General features: G+C 42.2%; 1 pseudogene; it reads left to right on the top strand.

The window, feature by feature from the left end:
- The first annotated feature begins 4,830 nt into the window (after positions 1-4,830).
- On the top strand, positions 4,831-6,319 carry LOC102135276 (tubulin beta chain pseudogene; annotated as a pseudogene).
- Positions 6,320-6,445: the final 126 nt, after the last annotated feature.

Genomic DNA, 6,445 nt, shown 5'->3' with positions numbered 1-6,445 from the left:
GAGGCTGAGGGAGGAGAATCACTTGAACCCAGGAGGCAGAGGTTGCAGTGAGCCGAGATCATGCCATTGCACTCTAACCTGGGTGACAAGAGCAAGACTTCATCTCAAAAAAAAAATTACTATTTTGGATTCTTGATCAGAGAGACTAACTATCACTGTTTAGTTAGTGTTGGCCAGTGGCTTCTTGCTTTGTCCACTTGGGAAGATTATGGTTTTTTTGTCTGCTGTTTTCTCTTATGAATGTACATCTATGTGTCTGCATTAAAGGATTATTCATTCAAATCTTCTCTATCTGGCTTGTTTTATTTTGTATTGGGTGTGTTTGTTAGAGAGAGTTTGCAATTTACCTTGAATATCCTTTTTGCTGTGTCACTACCTCCTTTTTGGCACTAGATGGCACCTTAATCCCAGGTTTGCCTCAGCTCTAGCAACCATTCAGAGCACCTCTTGTGCCAGATGAGGGAGGTCCTAAAGGGAATACCAGGGAAGCTTGGCAAGGCTAGCTAGGGATTTGTGATCTGAGAACCTATGAAACATAGCTCCTACAGCATGGTGTTACCGAACAGCCACTGTGATTTGGCATCTCCTTTGGCTAAATAGCTACATTTCCCAGGCTGGGGATACCTGTTACCTAATCTCTTTGTTTCTGGGTGTCCTCAGGAGTTTTCCCTCCCTTAAGGCACTGGCTATACTTCTTGTGGGTGTCTTCTGTCTGGAATCCCAAGATGGCGGGAAAGCTGTTGTCTTCCTGAATCTTCTTTTTCTTCACCTTTTTTTTTTTTTTTTTTGGTCTAGTAAGCTTTAATAGGCGAAAAATTTTCTGCACACTTGGTGTCCGGCAGATGTGTGCTAGGATGTCAGGAATATAAAAGTCTTACTCTTTTATATCTGCATGGATTTTTTCACTTCTCCATTACTTCAGTAACTATCTTATTTGCATATTTGAGTTCTGTGATATTGCTGATGATAATCTTTGAATTTGTTTAAGGTTTTCTGTCAGTCAGGAAGTGGAAACCAGCTTGCTTCTACTCAGCCTTTTTGGTGATGTCACTGTCCTTATGAATTTTGAAAGCTTTACTGTGAAGGGTGTTATATAAGTAACATGTAGTAAGGTACTTGTAAGACACACACTTAAAATATATTTCTTTTTTTTTTTTTTAATTGAGATGGAGTCTTGCTCTGTCACCCAGGCTGGAGTGCAGTGGCGTGATCTCGGCTCACTGCAAGCTCCGCCTCCCGGGTTCATGCCATTCTCCTGCCTCAGCCTCCCGAGTAGCTGGGACTACAGGCGCCCGCCACCACGCCCGGCTAATTTTTTCGTATTTTTTAATAGAGACGGGGTTTCACCATGTTAGCCAGGTTGGTCTCGATCTCCCGACCTCATGATCCACCTGCCTTGGCCTCTCAAAGTGCTGGGATTACAGGCGTGAGCCACCGCACCCGGCCCTTAAAAGATATTTCTAAGATGTTGTTGATAAAATGAATTTGTAAATGTATTAATTTAGTGATTTCAAGTGTTTACCCAATTGCAAATATATAATAAAATGTTTAAATATGTTTCTTTAAAGAAGTTCCTTACTATACATCTTAAAATCTTTGTTGTGAAGAGTGTTCTTTTAGTAAGTGGATATGTAGTGTGAGGTTGTAGACACTTACATTAAAGATAATTCTAATAATGCTATTTATTAGATGAGTTGGTAACTATGTTAACTCATTGAATGTAAGTGCTTACCACATGATAAAGCATGCAATAATATGTTTAAACATGTTTTAAAAGATGCTTTTGTTATTCATTTTAAGAGCTTTATAATGAAGAGTGTTATTTCAGTGAGTGGATGTAATACTATGCAGGGAATAGTTAGTAGACACACGCCTAAAAGATGACCTAAGTATGTTATTGATAAAATGAGTTGGTGACTATGTTGATTCAGTGAATGCAAGCAAGTATTACCAAACTGGAATGTATGTAATAAAGTGTTTAAACATGGTTCTTTAAAGATTTTTCTTACCACACATTTATATATATATATATATATATATATATATATAGAGAGAGAGAGAGAGAGAGAGAGAGAGAGAGAGAGAGATGGAGTCTCACTCCGCCACCCAGGCAGGAGTGCAATGGTGCAATCTTGGCTCACTGCAAGTTCCTCTGCCCTCCAGGTTCAAGCGATTCTCCTGCCTCAGCCTCCTGAGTAGCTGGGACTACAGGTAGGTGCCATCAGGCCCAGCTAATCTTCTTTGTACTTTTAGTAGAGACGGGGTTTCACCATATTGGCCAGGCTAGTCTCGAACTCCTGACCTCAGGTGATCTTCCTGCCTCAGCCTCCCGAAGTGCTGGGATTACAGGTGTGAGCCACGGTGCCCGGCCTCTTTCCACGCATTTTAAAAGCTTTGTTCTGAAAATTGTTACATCAGTGAGTGAATGTGGCTCACTGTAAAATGTTTATAAGCATATGCTTAAAAGATGATTCTAAAAATGTTACTGATTAGTTGATAATAGTGTTAATTCAATGAATGTAAGTATTAATTAAATGCAAGTGTTTACCAAATTGTAAAGTATGTAACGAAGTCCTTAAACATGCTTATTTATAGATTTTTAAAATTATACGTTTAAAAATCTTTCTTGTGAAGAGTGTTATATTAGAGAGTACATCGAATATTTCACTACATACACCTACTCACTAGGTTTGCAGGCACGTGTTCAGAAGATAAAACTGATAATGTCACTTAAAATATATGTTGTTAACTGGATTAATTCAGGGAATTTAAGTGTTTAATAAGCTATCATATATGTGTAAAGCGTTTAAGCATTTTTTTTTTTTTTTTTGAGACAGAGTCTCACTCTGTCACCCAGGTGGGAGTGCAGTGTGCGATCATGGCTAGCTGCAGCTTCTGCCTCCTGGATTCAAGCAATTCTCCTGCCTCAGCCTCCTATAGATGGGACTATAGGTGACTGCCACTACACCCCGCTAATTTTTGTATTTTTAATAGAGATGGGGTTTCACCATGTTGGCCAGGCTGGTCTGAAATTTCTGACCTGAGGTGATCTGCCCCACCTCGGTCTCCCAAAGTGTTAGGATTACGGGTGGGAGCCACCCTACCATGGCCAGCCAAGCATATTTTTTTAAAGATGTTTCTTACCATTGCATTTTGGGTAAGAAACATTCTATGGCAAAAAGCTTTTATTTTAATGAGTGGATCTAACGTATGTAATATACGTAGTGAGGTGCTTATATGTTGAAAGATAAATCTAAGAATGCTACTTAAAAGATGTGTTGTTAACTGTATTCAGTAAATTTAAGTGTTTACCAAGCTGTACAGTATGTAATAACGTGTTTCAATATGCTTCTTTAAAGATATTTGTTACCAGAGACGGTGATGTCAGCAAGTTGTTAGAATAGAAACTATCTCACTCTCCTTGCTTCCATAAAAATTCAACTAACAATTTTCCACAGACTAGGATACCTTTGTAAATATCCCAGAACTTGGGAGTGAATCTGAGATGTCTTCTCAAACTACAGACCAATAGCCACACATAAGTGTACGAGGAATGATTTCACTTTGACCAAGTTGCTCCTTTCCCCAAACTGCACAGTGATACACACAGTGTTTTCCAGTAACCATGTTATTTTTTCAGAGGGAGAAAAAAATTGGAGGTGAATATTTAGCTATCCCATTATTCTGGGACCATTCACAGGAGATACTATCTTGTCTCACCTCATGGGACATATTGGAGGGTATTAGAGGAGCTGGTCCTACCCTAGCCTACCTGTTTTTCCAGCCCAGTACCATCTTATCTCACCAATACTCACACTGACCCCAGGGCACCCTGAAGGCTCAGATCTAGCCTTTCTTCCTCTTTGCAGAAAGACCTTTCTCTACCCAGATATACAGGGACATCATTTTATACACTTACCTTAGGTGTTCTAAGGAAAAGCACCTACCCTGATCGACACATCTGTGAAAGTAAACAACTCTCCCAGTGGAAGGTGACAGAATTTGGGCTGCTCTGATTAAAATTCTCTGGCTTAGTGCTTGCTGTAGGTGTAGGGTCACATAGAAACTGCAGGGAAAGATTACTGTTGCCTTTTTGGTTCCCTTCCCTGCCAGTAGGTGAAAAGCTAGCCCTATGGCCTTTAGTATAACTATAAGCGCAACTGTGTGTGTGTGTGTGTGTCTGTGTGTGTGTTTGCATTATGTTTATTACATGCATATTTATACAAATATGTATTTATGTATGTATGCATAAATGTATATTTTTGTGTTATTACATATAAGATCTATATTTTATTATTTATAATCTATATGAATTTTTTCTTGCTTGCATGCAAAGGCACCACCACAAACTGGCAGACAGTGCTACAATGTTGTATGTATAAATATTTGTATTTTGATTTCTATTTATTTATATGTTGATGATATATTTGTAAATGTTTCCTATTTCATTTAAAATGTATGCATTTATGTGTATGTATATATTAATTTCCAGTTATGGTTTTACTTGTGCCCTGTATGCTTAAACATTCCAGACTGATCGATTGTGTTACATTGTTTCCTGAGACTACCGATTCCAAAACCCCGAGATCCTACTGAGGCTTTTTCTGGTCTAAGTGGGAAGATGCGGCTACACATTGGACTTCACGTGTCAGGGCCATCTCTTCCCTTGGCATTTAGAAAAAGTTCACTTCTCCTATAGGAGGGAGCAGAGAAAGTTGGCTGACTGTTTCAGGGCAAACGAAGGAACCAAATGTCTATGGAACCTGGCAATATTAGGCAGTCTTCCATTCAAGTCCTATTTGGACACCGTCTCTCTGAGATTTTAAGAACAGAAAAGCTCTCAGAGCCTTCCTGCCACGGTGCTCGCACCTCACTGCTCCAGCCTCTGGGGCGCGTTCCATCCTTTCAGCCTGCGACTAGCAGAGAAAAAAATTACATATTTTCTTGCTCCATACACACCTTGTGGCGAGCAAAAAAATTAAATTTTAACCATGAGGGAAATTGTGCACATCCAAGCCAGTCACTGTGGCAACCAGATCAGTGCCAAGTTCTGGGAGGTGGTGATCAGTGATGAACATGGCATCGACCCACCAGCACCTACCACAGGGACAGCGACCTGCAGCTGGACCGCATCTCCGTGTACTACAATGAAGCCACAGGTGGCAAATATGTTCCTCGTGCCATCCTGGTGGATCTAGAACCTGGGATCTAGAACCTGTTTACTCAGGTCATTTTGGCCAGATCTTTAGACCAGACAACTTTCTTTTTGATCTGTCTGGGGCAGGCAACAACTGGGCCAAAGGCCACTACACACAGGGAACCAAGCTGGTTTATTCGTTTCTGGATGTGGTATGGAAGGAGGCGGAGAGCTGTGACTGCCTGCAGGGCTTCCAGCTGACCCACTCACTTGGCTGGGACACAGGCTCTGGAATCGGCACTCTCCTTATCAGCAAGATCCAAGGAGAGTATCCTGACTGCTTCATGAACACCTTCAGTGTGGTACCTTCCTACAAGGTATATGACACTGCGGTTGAGCCCTACAATTCTCCATTCATCAGTTGGTAGAGAACACCGATGAGACCTATTGCATTGACAATGAGGCCCTCTAGGATATCTGCTTCCACACTCTGAAGCTGACCACGCCAACCGACTGGGATCTGAACTACCTCGTCTCAGCCACCATGAGAGGTGTCACTGCCTGCCTCCACTTCCCTGGCCAGCTCAGTGCTGACCTCCACAAGTTGGCAGTCAATATGGTTCCCTTCCCATGTCTCGATTTCTTTATGCCTGCCTTTGCCCCTTTCACCAGCCATGGAAGCCAGTAGTAGCAAGCTCTCACAGTGCCCAAACTCACCCAGCAGGTCTTCGATGCCAAAAACATGATGGCTGCCTGTGACTCCCGCCACGGCCGATACCTCACCATGGCTGCTGTCTCCCGTAGTCGGATGTCCATGAAGGAGGTCGATGAGCAGATGCTCAACATGCAGAACAAGAACAGCAGCTACTTTGTGGAATGGATCCCCAACAACATCAAGACAGCTGTCTGTGACAGCCACCTCATGGCCTCAAGATGGCTGTCACCTTCATCAGTAACAGCACTGGCATCCAGGAGCTCTTCAAGCGCATCTTGGAGCAGTTCACTGCCATGTTCCACCAGAAGGCCTTCCTCCACTGGTACACAGGCGAGGGCATGGACGAGATGGAGTTCACTGAGGCTGACAGCAACATGAACGACCTCATCACTGAGTATCAGCAGTACCAGGACGCTACCACAGAAGAGAAGGAGGATTTCAGTAAGGAGGCTGAAGAAGAGGCCTAAGGCAAAGGCCCCCCATCACCCCAGGCTTCTCAGTTCCCCTTAGTTGTCTTACTCAACTGCTCCTTTCCTCTCCCTCAGAATTTGTGTTTGCTGTTTCTATCTTGTGTTTTGTCTTTTTCTCTTCTG

The sequence above is a fragment of the Macaca fascicularis genome, chromosome 3 (genome assembly GCF_037993035.2).
Source record: "Macaca fascicularis isolate 582-1 chromosome 3, T2T-MFA8v1.1".
Lineage (NCBI taxonomy): Eukaryota > Metazoa > Chordata > Mammalia > Primates > Cercopithecidae > Macaca > Macaca fascicularis.
Note: the sequence above shows the minus strand (reverse complement) of the source record. Positions and strands in the feature narration are given on the sequence as shown.